Source organism: Bactrocera tryoni, chromosome 2, assembly GCF_016617805.1.
Source record: "Bactrocera tryoni isolate S06 chromosome 2, CSIRO_BtryS06_freeze2, whole genome shotgun sequence".
Classification (NCBI taxonomy): domain Eukaryota; kingdom Metazoa; phylum Arthropoda; class Insecta; order Diptera; family Tephritidae; genus Bactrocera; species Bactrocera tryoni.
The window spans coordinates 66,477,009-66,495,462 of record NC_052500.1 but is presented as its reverse complement, the minus strand read 5'-3'; positions in this window follow the sequence as shown (position 1 = coordinate 66,495,462).

Here is an 18,454-nt window from a genome sequence, read left to right as displayed (position 1 = left end):
ATTGTAGAAGCAAAGATGCGAGCGCATTTGATGTTAAAGGAAAAATGATATTAACAGTGAGGCATGTGATCAGAAGGAGAGCGTTGAAAGGATAGGAAAGTTAGTGCTTACCTGCATAAAAAGAAGTACAAGTAATGTATACTTGTGTAGGGGTTGTTTTTAAAATATATGCCTTCAAACATCAGAAAATTACATGTATGCTTCAATTTTATGTATACTGAATTCTAGTGTATGGAATGCAGATGAGAAGAGTTAGAGGACTTAGGGAGAAGATAACTTTAAAGTAGTAGGTTCAGGTTTTCAACGTAAAATTGTGAGGAAAGTTAATGTTGTCGCATATGTATAATATTAATATTGTGGGTAGTGGGTTTGTAATTAAAACACAAAATGAAATATTCGAATATAGCAGTATATTAAGGTTAGAAAAAAAACAAAGCAAGGGCTATATTCAGGTAAAACCGAACATTTTATATTCTCTCAAGGACCAAAGGCGGGAAAATACTTTCAAGAGTTGCAAAACTGTATATTAAAAACCATTCATTTTTTGACAAAACCGCATTAACCACAAACAATTTTTGTATCTTATTATCCATTTAAATGGGTCATAGACGCCACTAAGTTGTTTTACTCCATGTCCTAGACATTTATATTAAAATCTACTCAGTTAAGTGAAAGGAAATATATACAAGTATTATACTCGTATAACTGTGAAAAATGGCTTAATTGGTTTACGGTTATGAAGTACAGACCAAGCTCTCGACAAATTCAACAAGGGATTAACCTTCGACATTACTAAAGTATAGTCAATATCATGTTTCTATGTAATTTTGTGAAGATAATTCACACACTGACCCCTCATATTGGGCACAAAGTCTGGAATAATGAAATTCATGATAGGAAGTGTATAGAGGCTGGGTAATTCGTGGCCCGCTTTTACACATTTTCGGCACTAACTTGTAGTTTCACAAATTTATTCAGTGTTACATTTTCATTCCTCTTATCTTCCTAAGATAACTCACGTACTGGGAAAATAAAGAATGTGTTTCGTCCGCTTCTCTCAACTTATCGTCAACATAATCGGCCTACTGCGCGTACTATTCACAACACCATTACCCATCTTGAGACCCAGCATTCATTATTGGATAATATTCGACCGGACAGACTATGTCCAACACTCAGTGAAGAAAACAAGCAGCCGTAACTGAGAGTGTACATGATGACTATACCAACGTATGGAACGACTTCACGCTTTTCCCATCGAGATTCTATACTGAAAGCGTACAAAATACAGCTTATTTAAGAACAGAAGCCCCTTGACCTTCCAAAGCGGCATCGCTTCGCTCTAAGGGTTCTTGAAAAGTTTCAAGAGGATCCAACGTTTTCGAAACAAATTTTGTTCAGCGATGAGGCCCATTTCTGGTTAATGCGTATGTAAAATCAAAATTGCCCCATTTTGGACAAAGGGCTACCTGAAAAGATTCAAGAGCGGCCACTCCATTTAGAAAAATAAGGGTTCGTGTGGTTTCTGGACTCATCGATCCATATTTCTTCGAAACTGATGTCGGTCTCTAACCGACTATTTGATGCCTTGAATTGAAACGAAGATAGTGCCACTTCTATTCATTGCATCAATCAATAGATTTATAGAAAGAACGCGGCAGATAGTTTCACGTTTGGAGCCAGGATTTGGAGCCAGTATATTGACCAAGGTTTGGTGATAAATATCACACCATTAAACTTTTTCCTGTGGAGATATGTACTCTAAGGTCTATGCGGACAATCCCGCTTCGTTTCATGCTTTGGGGCAAAACATCGCTCGTGTCACCTGTGGAAATGCTCGAAAGAGTTATCGAAAATTGAACTGAACCGATGTACCATCGGAGACGTAGCCACGACCAACATTTGAAGGAGATAATCTTCAAAAAATAAAAGGCTAAGTAAGTTCTTTCGAATAATAACAAACATTACCCATTAGATGTGAAGTTTCTGTGTTTTTTCTTTAAAAAAGTAGAGAAGCTCGGATTGGATCACCTTTATCTATAAATGATTATGATGATGAGACGAGTTGAAATCCGGATCACTGTCTGTGAAAATGGATGAAATCGAATGACAACTCCGCTCACTCCCCATATAACTGTACTGTTTAAAACTAATAAAAGCAGGATAAAATAAATACGCCTGAGACATCAGAGTTTGCCTCCGAGTTGGTATAAAAGAGCTTTGTAAGAGCCGATATCAAAATTGGACGATAGGCTTGGTTACCCTTCAGGTAAAATCACATATTTCATAACATGCTCGACCGATTTCAACCAAATTCGGTATGCCACATTTCCTACTATTCTTATGTTACTGTACAAAAATGGACGAAATTGGACTACAGCCACGCCTACTTCCTATATAACACACTTTTAGCTTGCATTGAAACTTTTACTTTCCAGTATACAAATCAAGAATCATACTAATATTACAAATGCGAATGTAAGTTTGTTTGTTACGCTTTTACGCAAAAACTACTCAATCGATCATCATGAAAGTTTGTACATATACTCTTGAAGGTATTAGAAGTAGCATAGGGTACTTTATATTAAGAAAAAAATGTTTACGAAAGATAAAAAATTTTTGTCAAAAAAATCGTCAAATTTAGCTACTTCAACGCCATCTAGCATTACAGTAATGAAGTTTCAACACTGAATACTGTAATATCGTCCCACTGTATTACCGGCGGTGAAGACAATATCTAATTCAACTGAATGTAGTTTCAACTGCTTCTAATTTTTCTATTTTTATTGTTATTTTTTCTGTCGTTACATGCAGTATAAAACTACATATTAAAATTTTTGAGGTAATCCGTAATTTGTGTGGTTAGCTGCCACTTTATTAGTTTAGATCTTACTCGTTGATGAGTAAAATTGGGTGAAAATTCGCCTTAGACGCCACATAACTAAGAAACGTTCTGTACCTGAAGGTACTTGCCAGGCTTTAATCTTTACAAGTTGCGAGAGTATGGACTGCTCGATTATACTTTTTGGGCAACAACTTCGACACACAAAAGTTTGATGGCTGGCATTTCATCCCCAAAGTATGCTTGTCAGAATGCAACGAAATGCACGCCAACAATTATAGTACTAAACTGCACAGTTCCGGAAATTTCGCAACCAAATATTTTGCGCCAAACTAAAGTTACACACAAGTTATTTTACGAGTCCTTATAAGCTTCCTTTGTCACGCTCATCTCTCATCTCTTTGCGCACTGAATTATCTAACAACACTTGATGTTGGATGTGTGTGTTTTGGCCAAAACTGTGCGACGGAGTTTATGTTTGTATTGGTGTTGTTGTTGCGTGTGTATGTGTGTGTGAGTAATAATTTTAATACCTCAAAATGGCGACAGCTAAGCCAAGCAGAAATGAGATGATAACATACAGCGAGAGGCGCCAATGTACAAAGGCCCCACACATACATATACATATATGTTTGTATATGTACATAAGTAGTTGGTGATCCATCTGCATATGTGTGGTGTGTGCGCTTGGTATTATTAGTTGCACTATGACCGTAAAGCATAAAAGAGACAGCCAAAGGATATCAGCAACGTAAAAGGATAACTCTGAATGCATGCAACTTTTGGTCGCGTATACATATATAGATATATGCACGTATGCATATCAATATGACTGACACACATATATATAAAATATACACTCAGCTGCTTTGCGAAAAACCTAACACATCTCCATTTACTGCTGCTACCAACTCTCTTCTCACACACACATATATATGTTAAGGGTGTCCGTTATTTCCATGTTGAACATTTTATACCGAACAGCGTGTATTAAGAAGCGTCGAAGACCTTATCAAATATATGTATATATCATTTACCAGCCTGACGAGCTAAGTAGACTTAGCCATGTCCGACTGGTCAAAACTCCGTCTCGGCATATCGCAACAGATGCTATGCAGGTTCTGTTAGGTGTACCCCCTCTTGACCTGATTGTCAAACAGCGTGCTGTCGGATTCAGGTTAAGAAGGAGCTTGTGTCATTGCTGCGGAATGATTGGATTTCCGATGATGATGTGGAGAGAGAGGGATATCTGGGAAGCAGTAGTCCTCTAGATGTTATGGTCAAATGTAGGTGGCAAGACCGTTGGAACTATAGTCCTAACGGTCGAGTAACTTATGACTACTTTCCGCATGTTGGGTTTGTTGAGAGTAACCCAGACTTCGGATTCGGTATGAATCTGGGATTTTTGCTTACGGGGCATCGGCTTCTGATTGCATTTCTGCATCACAGGCACCTATCTGGTCGGGGTGTTTGTGTGGCTTACGGTCTGACGGCTTGGTACATAAAATTGCAGAATTACCGAAGTACTCGGACATTAGGGATTTGGTTGGTATGGGGATTCGCTGAACTGACGGACACTTAGATGTTAGCGGTGTGCCCCCCACTAGTCGGAGTACCGAACTATTAGGACGTAAGTATTTTACGCGGCGGTTTTTGTGTGAGTGGTGTCTGAATGTGATGAGTGTACGGGTTCCAACCCCTGGCCACCAGTCCAGAGCTGTATGGAGGCTCAACTGATAGTGTTTTCGGCAACGAAGTCTGACCGTAGACTTCTTTTTGGTACCGCGGGGGGCAGAAGTCATTAAAATTCGCCCAACCTGCACATGCGGACTGGCCCTTCGGAGAGAATCGTCATGGTTGTGGTTTAAGCACAAATGCAGGTAGAACTGGCATTTGTACTCGTTCACTGCTCCCAAAGAAGCTGCTTATTTGTTGCAATCGCCAATATCAGACTACTATAGCACTGATTTGACGAGATATCTTAATGAAATTTGACACGAATAACTATCTAAGCCCATAATATAGACTACAAAGAAATTGTTTAGGTCAGACAACTATAGCATATAGCTCTCATACAAACTGATCGATCAAAAATTATTCCTATATGGAAAACCCTTGTATTTAGTGAGATACCTCCACAATATTCGGCACAGATAATTGTCTAAGGCAGTACTATAATCTACGAAGAAATTGTTTGGATCGGAGTACCATAGCATATAGCTGTCATACAAACTGATCGATCAATATTTCGTTCTTGTATAGACAACTTTTGCATTTGATTATAAATCTTCATGAATTTTGGCATAAATAATAACCCAAAACAGTGGTATAATCTGTGAAGAAATTGTTGAGATCAGACTACTATAGCATATAGCTGCCATATAAACTGATCGATCAAAATCGAGATAAAAATTTTTTATACTCTTCATGCTATAAGAAATGCATTTTTGCGGTGCGGGCGAAGTTAGTTGGAAAAATGTCTGCCTGATTTTCTCCATAGAAATATTCCTTCAAAAGTTATACACAGTTGAAGTTACATATCGTATATAACGCATTCTTACCGTACATCATGACGTATGAGCAACATAATTTATAAGACACTTGTATTCGATGAATGCTCAGCCAGTAGGCGTTAGCGAGAAAAAATCAACTTGAAAAACTTTGCACATCCTAACATACATAATCACATATCTCAAATCTGTATGTGTGTATATATATACTTGTGTATGTACGTGTGTAGTGGAAGCAATTAAATTCAAATGCAAAGTTAATTGAAAAGGATTTATTGCATGAAGGAAGCGTTTTAGCCAAGTCACAAGCGGTGACTGCCTGCGACTATCATATAGAAGTATATACATATCCATAACCCACATATACATATATACGAATATCAGCAGATGAACTATTTACATATGTGATACTTGAAAGACTCTGCATTTGCGCAACTATTGCTGCATTTAGAGATAGATTTATGCTGATAGGTTGGCGATGCAGCGCCTCTGTGTTCGTTTGTGTTGCTCTTTTTCGGCTTTGTTCCGAGGTGACTTGACTTTTTGACGGGCCAACAATGAGGTATAGCCGACTTGAAAGTTTGAGTCAGGGTTCCACATATGATTTAATCCACAGATGTAAGGCCGTACATGCATCAAAACAACGCAGCTGCTGGATAGATTTGATTATCAAAGAGCTTGAAATACACGTGAAGCGTCAAGTGACTTTTTTTAAGCAAGAAATGTACGAAAACTTTGAGAATGCCATTGGTCGAGATATTGAACTAAACGTACGAATAATGGTCACATACTTAACTTCTCTATTTCAGATGATACTAGAGAAAAATGAAAACTTGCTATCAGAAAACTTTTACTAGAGACTATGAACCATCAGATCGAATTTACCTCGAACTTATTTGAAATATTTTTTTTTTTGGTAAAACCTTTCTTATGTTCATGTGAAGTTCGATCTCATGCCAGAATTAATGAAACCGTTCTTAAAAATCGTGAGAAAGAGAGGTTTCCACCATCTCAAATCTATCGAGTCTGCATATTTTAGTTAATTTTAAACTCTTTCCAAAACACGTGAAAAAATTGCATCTAGTAGAGGTCGCAAAAGATATGGTTGACAAAGCAACAAAATATTCCACATTCATAAAGCGCATTATTTCTCAAAATAAGTATTTGTATTAAAATACGTGAAATTGTTGAATATTTTAACAGTTCGGGTCAAATTTGTTCCGTTGACATGAGTAACAAATCATGAATACAATATTTTTTGCTCAGTCGCAAGGTCTTTATGGCGAAAATGTCGAGAAATATATGGAAATTATCGCATTATCAAAACTAGCATTTTGGACCTTACTGGTACTCATAGACGACACTGACGGTTACGTTCCCACCGGCATCATTTTTGAAGAAATATGAACCGATGATTCCATCGGCCCACAAACCATAACAAACCGTTGGTTTTTGTAAATGAAATAAAAGCTCTTGAATCTCTTTGTCCCAAATGCGACAAATGTCTTGTTTTCATACCTACTGAGCCAGAAATGAGCCTAGTCGCTGAACAAAATTTAGCTCGTAAAGGTCGAATCTTCTTGGAACTTTTTCAGAGACCATAGAGCGAAGCGTTTTCGCTTGGGAAGGTGCTCGACCTAAAATTCTTACACAAGCTGTATTATGTATGCATTCAATTTAAAATATCGACGAAAAATGCTCCAAGTTGTTCCATACACATAGTTGCTGCGAACGGCGCCGAATCGACTCTCCACCGTCTTCATATACACTCTCAGCTGCGGCTGCTATATTTTCAACTTCAAAGCTGTTAAGTTGGTAAAGAAGGGAGTAATGGACAATAATCGGTACCTGTGCGGCTTCAAGGTACCAGCTGAGTAAAATAACTCGAAAAGGAATCAGCGAGCTTTTCATTCACACCAAGATTGGGTTGACCATAATTGTAGAGGTTGTAAAGTCCTAGGCTTGTTCAAAAAATAAATGCATTTATTTCCTTTACCCGAACACTGCTTAAAATGCATCACCTCATAAATCGACGAAGCGTCAAGAGCTTACCATAAATTTATTAAGACGCTAAATGTCTGTCTGCCGAGTTATTTCAATCTCAGGCTGGCAAAATCCTGGCAATAGACAAGAAAGTAACAAGATAATTCCACCTCGCCTTCGTCCAAATAGCTTTAGCAAAGAGTTACCGACAAAATATTTAGCTGCGCGTGTACCTATTGGACAGTCAGAACACCTACACCTAATTTTCACGGTTCACTTTGGGCTGTAAGGGATAACTGCACATTATCCTACTTTGTCTCCATGCGGTCACACCTACTAATCTAGGATCTTATGTGACTCTCATGCACTCGTAAATTGGACTGTATTCTAAGGCAAATTGGGCTGTATTCTAACGAAGCCTCCCCAACACCGGGCGCCTTAGGAAGTAACAGTGGCCTTACCGCATCAAGAGGATCTCGCGCGGGGACTCTTGTGTTATCCATATAAAAAGTAGACCAGTAGGCTTACCTAGCTGAGCTGATTGTCGTAAGAAATAGATGGGCAGACAACTACAGAAAAAACAACAACAATATCAACCGACTGCAACATACCGATTGCAGGTGAGAGCGGATCAGGTGGTAGGCGCAAGTTGAGTTTCCTGAAAAGCACGAGCGAGTCGATGATGATGTGCCTTCCTGTAGTGGCACTCAAAAGAAGGCGTGTACTGCGGATGTTGCAGATACCGCGAACAACACATCGGCAAGAGGGAACTTGAAGCAGGATCAATTGCACGGAGGTAAGCGAGTCGAGCCGGGGATGAGCGGAAAAAGAAGATAAAACGGGGAAAGAAAATGCTCTCTACACCAGAAGCTGGATGTCCCGATGGCCCTGACAATCCTCGCAAGGCGGGCATGAGCGGTGCCACTCTTAAGTGGTTAAGGCAGCAGAGAAGCTCTCTCTAAGCAGCAGTAGAGACAGTAACCCTTCTTCGGCTACTGAGAGACGTGCAGGAACTAACTCCACATCCGTTGCAAGACTAGGAGGCGCCGGCTGGTTATCGCAACCCCGTCGAAGATCCGAGGTAGCGGAAGGGCTGCACCTGCAGATGTAACCAGACAAACCACGAAGTGAAAGAGCGTCTGATAGCGCCCCAAGAGCCTTGGAGTTATAAGATGATGAAAGGAAACCAGCCCCAGACAGTCGGAGGACAACGTTCCGCTACTAAAAATATTCGGAGGCCCTAGAAGACAGACGGAAAAAAATATTTCCAAATCGTAAATATTGGACGTCCTATTGGCTTACGTAAATTGCATAGTTCATTTCCCACATACCATAATTTTCACAATAACTAGTTTCGATTTATTTCATAATCCTTTATATGTATCATTCCGCAGTATGTCTATTTTTTATTAACTCTACAATTTCCCAAAATACAAACACAAATTATTATTTTAGTAGTTGCCCCTTCGTTAAGTTAATAGTTGGTCGTAACAAATTGCATCCCATTTCAATTAAATTAACTGCCCAATTTCGGTTTCATGTTGTTCTCTTTAGTATTTTTTGGTCGCATGCCAAACGATTTTATCGACGAACATTTTTCACCGCCTCTAAAAGTTTCTAAACCTAACACTAATAAGGTAGTGGAGAGCAAAAAAACGAACAAACAGCGAGTGACTGTAAAAGTGAAATGAGAGCGTTGAAAGAGTGAAAGTAAAAAATTAGTAATGCAATGCAATTCATTCATTCTTCGTTTAGGGTAAACAACGCTACGTGACTCGAAAACATTTGCCTGTATTATATAATATAATATACATTTTATATGACTGCATACAACAATTTAAGCGAATTTCTGTAGCTGTGGGCGTAAATCAACGAAAATAAACTTCGAACCAGGAAGAAATGCATTAATTATTCTGATAAATGTTACACGAACGCTAAAAGCTTTATTTTTTCTACTCTTCTACTTCTTGTTTATTTTTTATTTTTGAAGTGATGTCATTACGGAAATAATTTTTCGTTTGTTTACTGAATGAATATTTTTGTTTGGCTTGAATAATTTCTAAGAAATAGAAATAAATTTTCTGTCTTGCTTTCCTTGAACGGTAATTGGAAAAATAAATTGGAATTTTTTTCTTTGGAAATTTCAATGACTCTACTCGAACTGGCGAATGATACGCGGTATGTTTTGCTCCAAAACCTGAATCGAAGCCGTATTGACCGCATAGACTTCAGATTTTACATACATATGTATCTCCACAGAAAAAATTCTAACGGTGTGATATCACACGATCTTGGTGGCCAATCGACCGACTCAACACGTGAAATTATCTGCTCACCGAAGTGTTTTTTCAATAAATTTGTTTATTGATGCGATAAGTGGAACGTGGCACAGTCTTGTTGAAACAAAATGTCGCCGAAATCGCGAGCTTCAATTTCAGGCATCAAATAGTCGATTATCATGGGGCGGTCATTCTTGTCGGTTAGGTTCTTACCGGTATCATTTTTGAAGAAATATGAACCGATGATTCAACTGGACCACAAACCACTCCAAACCGTTGGTTCTTCTGGTTGAAATGGCAGCTCTTGAATCTCTTCAGGTTGTTTTTCATCGAAAATGCGACAATTTTGCTTGCAAACCCATTGGAACGTCGGCTCTTCTTGGAACTTTTTAAGAACCTATAGAGCGAAGCGATGTCACTTCGAAAGTTGATCGGCTTCAGTTCTTGCACAAACTATATTTTGAACGCTTTCAGTTTAAGATCTCGACGTAAAATGCGCCAAGTCGTTCCGTACGTCAGTCCGAATTTCTGCGGACAACGCCGAACGGACTCTCCACGGTCTTAATGTACTCTCTTAGCTATAGCTGCTATATTCACTGCATGCTGGACTTGGTCTATTTGGTCAAATATTATTCAATTAAATCTCAAGATGGTGATCTGTCAAAATAAAGCTTTGAACAAAGTACCTCTACTTGGATCACTCGTTATTTAAGAGTAATTACGAATTTTTGCTTTAATATTTCTATAATGTAGAAATTCAGAAATATCTCTCCAAGAAGATTTTTCAAATTTTAAATTATGATACCGTTTCACTATCGTAGAAAGTCGGCAGGTTTAGTTTTGCAATCATTTCACGATAGCTCCATAAGTCACATTCGACTTGAGACTCCAGCTACGGGCTACAAAACCACTGAAGCGCCTTTCAAGCGGAGGTGCTGTCATTAAGTGCTACCTGAAGGTATTATGTATGCCGTTTCCTACACAGAGATATACTATACTTACGCTCCAATAGCCTAGAGACTGTACTTACTTTGAGCTCGTTGACCGCGTGCTCAAAACTAAGCAAGGATTACAGAACCTCGTTAGAAATAGTAACAAGCTTTTCTCATCTTAGGCTTGTATGATTGCGGAATCGCCCGAAATCGCCAAGCGACAATGAGCTCACTAAGGACGGTACCTATAGTCCAACTTTACCCGATTAGAAAGGAGTCTGTTCTTCTCTTGCGTACTATCGTTAGATCTATAGACCTCAGGTAAGCTCAGCTCGGTCCGCACAAATCTAGTCTAGTCCACAATTAGAACTTGTGCTGCTGTTATGTACGCCTGAACCAGAGTGAATCATTAAAAAGCCTCTGAACTACTTGCTCTTAGCAAGATCGCTTCGCCGATCTATTGTAATACAAAGAATCACTGTTCACAGTTATCCATGTACGATCCTGCGCTGGCTATGGAGCGAAGATCAATCTTACGACCTATCCTAACCTAACCTGGTTTATAGTAAAATAACATCATTCGAAATCAAGACACTGTCATTGCTTTGTTTTTGGAACGATCTTAAGCATAGACATCTCTACAAGCCGGGAGTGGCCGTTTCAGTCTGTTTCGATTAATTCAAGATCTGACTTATTGGATGTTGACATTATTCATGGTTCTTCTAAGATTTAATAGACATTCCTTTGTTTATTTTAAAATCAGGGAAAAGTTGTCGATGAGACGACATTCTTTGTAACCTGTTCTGCCTAAATCCAGTATTCTCCCTAAAGAAGTATACGTTCACGAAAATCTACTTCAAGTAACCAAAAATTGTCTCAAGCCGTTCAGATACAACTAGATCTAAATTTCTCTATAATTTTTAGTATAAGTAGCCAATTGACTTGGAACTCATAGCATTAAGAAAATTTATTTAAATTGTACAGTGCATAGAAATCCCGAAGAACCACGTTCAGAACCGCCATCAACATCAACACATCGTTGGAATATCGAAAAGATCAGTGGTTTGAAATTCACTCAGTTTTTTCGAAAAACACTGCCGCGTTAACACCAGCAGGTCAAAAATCAAGGTTATATTGACAGCTTTCTTCGATTATCGAGCTTCTATTCTTGGTGGACATAATCGCCTAGCAGCGTCGGTAATTCGAGCAGCCTTGCGCAGATTTCACACCAGTTCACACTAGTGGATAATGCATGTCGTGCAGTGGCCACCGAAAAGCTACTACTGCTGTGGAACAGAGGTATGTATATAGAACCATGATGAATGACTTTTTGAAAGAAAGAATTATAAGATGTTGATGTGGACAACCTATGGTTCCAACAAAACGCTACATGCCACATAATCAACGAAACAATAATTTTTTTGAAGGTAACTTTTTGTGAGCGCATTATCTCGCGTCGTGGGCCTGTGGCGCGTTTTCCAAGATCGAGAGATTTAACAACGCTGAACAACTTTTTGTTGAGTTATGTGTGGTCGCTTGGCTACGCAGATAGGCTCGGGACGATTGACGCCTGGGAAGAAAATATTCGAAGCTTTATTGCTAATATATGGCTCCAATTGCTGCAAAAACTGGTCCAAAATTGGGCTTCTCGCGCTCAATATACTCGATGCAGTCGCGGCGGACCTTCAGTGCCAGTACAACAACTTCAAATATGGATGAGCTCAAACTAAATGTTTCCCATAAGCCGGATATAAGCACGCCTTCTGAATAATGCAGACATTTACAGCACATATCTAAGTAGTTACTTAAATATAAGGTATGTACATGTAACTTTACAAATATTTATTCAATTCAACACACAATGGTTAACCAATCGACTAACCAACCAGTGAATCAACTAACGGCATTACCAAACCGACTGACCAAATGACCAAACGATCAACCGCTCGAATAAATGATATACACACACACATGATTCTATAGCTATTAGCTATTTATTTACACTGGTGTGTAGTTATGTGCACGCAACTAACTGTACAGCCGACCAAGTAACGAACCAATTGACTACGCCAAGGAAACCGCAAATTCGCTGTACACATAACCATTCTGGCAAACAAATACATGTAGACATGTTGGGTGCAATTGGGCATACGAAAATAGGAAACAGACATTCATTTGTATATGTGTATGTATGTTTCTATATATAAATATGAACGTTTTGCAAAGATCTGCTTTTATTTGTTATGCACAAACGCACGTTTGAGACTTTGCTAAGTTGGATCTGAAGTTGATGTTGACGCTAACGTAATAACTAAAGCTTTCATCAATAGATTTCACATAAGAATTCGATTTTGATCAGTTTTGTATGGCAGCCATCTGCTATAGTGATCCAATTTCTTCGTATAATGCACCGCTGCCTCAAACAATAATCCGTGTTAAATTTCGTGTAGATATCTCGTCAAATTAAAAAAAAAATACGCTGTATTAGTACGATTAGAACAATTTTTTCGAAGATTATACTTTTCTTTCCTTGAGCAATAATCCGTGTCAAGTTTCGTGAAGATCCCTTGTCAAATAATAAAGTTTTCTATGGATATAAGGATGTCGCCGAGACCACGAGCTTCAGTTTCAGGCATCAAATAGTCGGTTATCATGGCACGATAACGGTCGTCGTTGATGGTTATGTTATCATCGGCATCATTTTAGAAGAGATATGGACCGATGATTCCACCGGCCAACAAACCATACCGAATCGTAGCTTTTTGGATGATATGACAGCTCGTGAATCTCTTCTGCTTCCTCTTCGTCCCAAATGCGAATATTGTGCTTGTTTACCTACCCATTTAGCCTGAAATGGACCTCATCGATGTACAAAATTTGGCTCTAAAATGTTTAATCTTCTTGGAACTCTTCAAGAGTCCATAGAGCGAAGCGATGTTACTTTGAAAGGTCGATCGGGTTCAGTTCTTGCACAAGCTGTAATTGAACGCTTTAAATTTAACCTTACGACCTAAAAACCTTCTGACCTGCTCCAAGTCCTTCCATACGTCATGGACACTCTCAGCGATATTAGCGACAGTATACATTTATACGATTGGCTTGGAAATGGAGAAGAGAGTTGGTGCGGGGATATATTATATAGTGTACAGAGTAAAGCGTAAGGCAGCCCATTGAACTGCCGGACCACTGAGGTATATTTTAAGCAGAGGTTTTGGTTATTGGGAAATCAGAAGAACCAGCCCATATTGCATCAGCAAGCAACTTCAGATTTAACATATACCTGAACAGCCAAGAATTATTCAAGGCGATAACCTCATTTTGTATAGCGTAAAAAAGTGTCTTGGGTTGTAAGGCGTCAGTGGAAAGTGTCGCCAATTGGCTTCACTAATCCTGGAAGCTAGGCCATTAAGGTATGGAGAGATTAATGAGATAGTGATCGTTATTGCCAATAGTAGGGTAGAGATAACAACTTAACAATGGTAAACCTATGCATTGTTTATACGACAATCTGGACAGGAGCATGACAAGAACGTATTAAAACGTGATGGAATTACCACCGTGGTGCAAACTTGCAAAAGCTATATTTTAAAACGGCTGATCGACAATACACAAAGTTCTTACTGGCTCTCGACTGAAGGGACTGCAGGATGAAATTAGACAGAGAAAAGGAACATTGCGGGAATACTCACTGCTCTCTGTCTGGTGGCGGTCTACAAAAAAGGCTGACAGATCGAGAACACTACAGAAAATGTCATGAGCGAGGCATCAGGGAAACAACGAAGCATCTATTGTGTACTTGTTTCGACCGCTATAGGATAGTGGAAGAGGTATCGCTGATAATGCGCAGAGCCCTTTTAAATACGTTTTAAGCGCTGGCGTCCTAAAAGACTAGAATACTCCTCATTGTATTCGACACATCATTTGAAACGCTAAGGAGCAAAAGTCTGGCTTAGTAGCCTAACAGACTAACTTAACCAAAGCTATTTCCTTGTCGATCTGAAGTCGATAAAAATAAGAGGAGAGGCGTGGCTGAATTTTTAACGGTTAAGAATGTTTCCTCCCGACTTCCTATAGAAAAAAGTTATAATTAAATATTGTAAGCATAGAAAACGTCTATATGTAACTATTGTAGGAAGACTTTGTTCTAATAACCTCAAAATTTATGGGAAAATTTCAAATAATCCAGTAATTTCGCTGCAGAATCGCAACAAAATCGATCCATTGCGGAATCAAATGGTTACTGTGTTGAAAAATGGTTATCTTACAATAACTTCCGGTGAAAACGCTTGTGGCCGATTCAGGGGAGCAGGCGCAAACAGTGGCTGGGCCAGGGTTAACGTTAAGAAAGATTTGGCTGTTTGCGTGTTTAGTGGGATTGGCAGAGAATTATTTACTTTTATTCACTCGTCGTTAGTGACTCATCAGAAGCTTCGGGAGATTGATTTGGAGGTTCTTATATATCTAACTCATAGTCCGGACGTGGCACTAAACGATTACTACTTGTTCCTGTTGTTCTTGTCTATGGTGAACGATTTCACTGGTGAAAAATTCGCTGCAAAAAAAACTTGTGAAAATTTTTGCTAATCAATTATCTCATTCTAAGCAATTTCTTAATTAACTGACACAATTTATTTTCACTTACGGACATTGTATCCTCAACCACACAGGTAAAGGTGAAAAGCTTACAAACTTGCAAGCGATCGAATTAAAACGAAGAGGTAAGGAAGCAGACAAAGAATCTAAATTTCAACTTATTTTTGGTGCTTCAAAGTTGCCCACAATGGCATTTCTCATGTTTTTCTACTTTACGAAACATTAATTCAAGTGCAGCGAATTTATTTGATTGTGTCTGTATTTTACTGTCAATGTGCGAGCTACACATACACACACACAAACTTAAGTGCATATTAATGTGTGTTTGTGCAATTTCGCTACAAGTGAATGGCAATAAACCAAATGCAATTCAATTGCATTCTGATGCTTATTGTTCAGCACTTGCTACCGTTATATAAGTTTACATATATTTTTCATTCCCTATTGCTTTATCGCTATCCTTCGGAATGCATTGGAACACATTTCACTCCATTGGGAATTTCGTAATATTTGCGCGGCACAATATCTAACAATAGAAGCGATGGAAGTTTAGTGAAAGCATGCATAGGTATGAACACTAGGGTGGTACTTAGGTATACTATAGAACAACGAATAAAAATTTTGGTTATTCGAATATATACTCGATTGTCTCACTCATTCGCTTTGTGGCGCCGTCCTATTGGAACCACATATTGTCCAAGTCAATATCATCCAATTCGGGCCCAAAATATTCGGTTATCAGTAACGCAGTAGCGATTCCCATTCACGGTAACGTACCTGTCTTGATCACCACGGAAGAAGAATGTCCTGGTTGTTGTTGTTGTAGCGGTGGCATTCTGCCGAGTTCACAGTCCTCGGCCGGATAAAAAATATGGGTCCATTCCGATTACGTAGACCCGACTGTCGTGGGAACGGCCAAGCAGATTTTCTACGGCGGTGTGTTCTCGTTGCTATCGCACACATTCCAAAAATGTGTGTTCAGCGTCGTCTTCTCTCGCGTCGTTGTAAAGACATAACAGCTCTTTGACTTTTCCCATTCTTTGGAGGTATTTTTTGAAGTATCCATGACCAGATAAAGTTGAGTTATGTTTGTATATAAGTTTAGGTCTTTTAATAGTCTTGCTGTCCATCTGTCGCCACTCTCATTCTCCCATGGTTTCTTGATGTTGTTGTATCTTTCTTTATTTGTTCTATTGCGCTCTTGTTATCTTCGAATGTTATCTTTTGCTCCCACATCTTTTTCCTTTCGTATGCCAGAAAATCAATTGGACCATTTCAGCTTATAACTAGTTTTGCATTACCTGACACTGTTTGGTAGGCTGATACAACTCTCAGGGCTACGGTGCGGTGCTCTCTGTTCACTATCTTACGCCGGTTTTCCTTTTTTAGCACATCTGCCCAGAACTCAGCTCCGTATAATAGAATGCTGAATGTCGCGAACATTAGGAGTTCTCTCTTTCCTTGGCTGGGGCCTCCTTTGTTGGCCATTAGTTTGCTAAGTTGATTTTCGATGCCTTTCCTACGGCGATCTGGATTTGTACCTAGAAGGTTAATCCGGATTAACCAGTCCAGTCTTAACCCTAAGAAGTTTATTGCTTTGTGTGTCCTAAGAATATCCGTGCATACTTATTTCGAGAGGTATGTGCTTATATGTTAGTACTAACTCTGTTTTTAGCAGCGAGCTGGAGCTTGTGAGCGTCGAGCCTAGCTTGCGTCCGTATCATGACCTGGGGAAGCTTTCATCGTGCTTCTACTGTATTTCTTGGTATAATTACTGCTGAAATGTCGTCAGCGTAGCCAATTAAGTACGGTTCATCTGGAATTTCGAGTTCTGATGATCTTTCACAAGTCTGTGCCTAGACTCGCTCCAGGTGCTGCTCCTGACGTGATTGCTATATGTCGTAATCCCTCTCTAGTTTGGTACAACAGGTAGTCGGAGATGGTAAGGCTTTTTTCAAGAGCATTGATCATATCCACCCATATAATGCTGTTGAAGGCGTTTCTAAGATCTAAGGTCGCCAGCAACACTGTTCTTTTGTATTCAAGGCATATACGCTGGTGATAAGTTTTGAGTTGGAAATCTTCAATCCGTAAGATTTAGTGTAAAGTTTGGATAGACTACACCAAAAATATTAACGAATGCCATTTTAAAAATAGCAACCCTGAATATTACTGGATGGTGCTTTGTTCCGAAGGATGCTCTAAAGTTTAGGGAAGCTGAGTATATGAAAATATTCAAAGGGAGACATGTTGAAAAATTCTCCTCGTTTAATAGTATCCCTGAAAACTTGAACCACTTCATCGCACAGGCTACACGTGGAGGTTTTAGCTCTGCTTACATACCGAAGAGGGCTATTTAAACGGTGAACATTCGCTGGAGAAAGGAAGCAGTGAGCTTTATCATGAATGGATCGAAGTTTGGAGAGAAAATTTTCTAAAAGGAACCCTCCAGCAAGCTTAGCTTTAAGCTACCAGTCTACTGTAGTGTTCTTCATTAAGATGTAGCTGCTGTTAAAGTAACAGTAGATTTGCGGCGCCGAGGTTTAACCTCTTTTAGTGAAGTGAGCATTCACTTTGACAGCAGCGCGGCAATACTAACGCTTAGCTCGTAAACTGTGCGTTCAAACTTGGACAAGCAGTGTTTGCCCTCACTGGAATTTACATCAAGCTACTAACCTAACCTAACCTTAAGGACAATCCTAATACAGTTGCTGCTATACCACACAAAGTGTCTCTATATTTCAACAAACCTATATATATATGCTTCTCAGTATGTTCGCGCCAATAGCTACCACAAGAGTGCAACTAATATGTATGTAAGTATGTGCTTGTGTAAATTTATTTGTTGCAGCGTGACGCACCTGTAAAGGCAAGCAACTTGCAGGCACTCATAGATATACACATACGTACATACATATATATACACATTTAGTTGACGGCGTGTAGATTTGTTATGTGGCTGGTTTTGTTTGTCGTAAAATTGCAATATTAAAACAGGAACAAATATGGCTGCATTTGGTGGTGGTGAAATTATGTGTTACATATACGCTTGTGGTGTAGCGGAAACGGAAGTTTACATTGCACAATTTAGTGGTTTCAGATTGCGTACCTAGCGACACAAACATACGGGAAAATATGTACCATTGTATGTTTATATTGGCAAAGGCATTTATTTTTATATGGATTAGGGTGGGACAGATTAATTGAATGGCAAGCAAAATTAAATAAATAGTTTCGAACTGCTTGGGTTTTTGATTCAAATGAAAGCGCCAAGGAACCAGAACCGCGAACATAGCCGAAAAGTTAAGGCCGCGA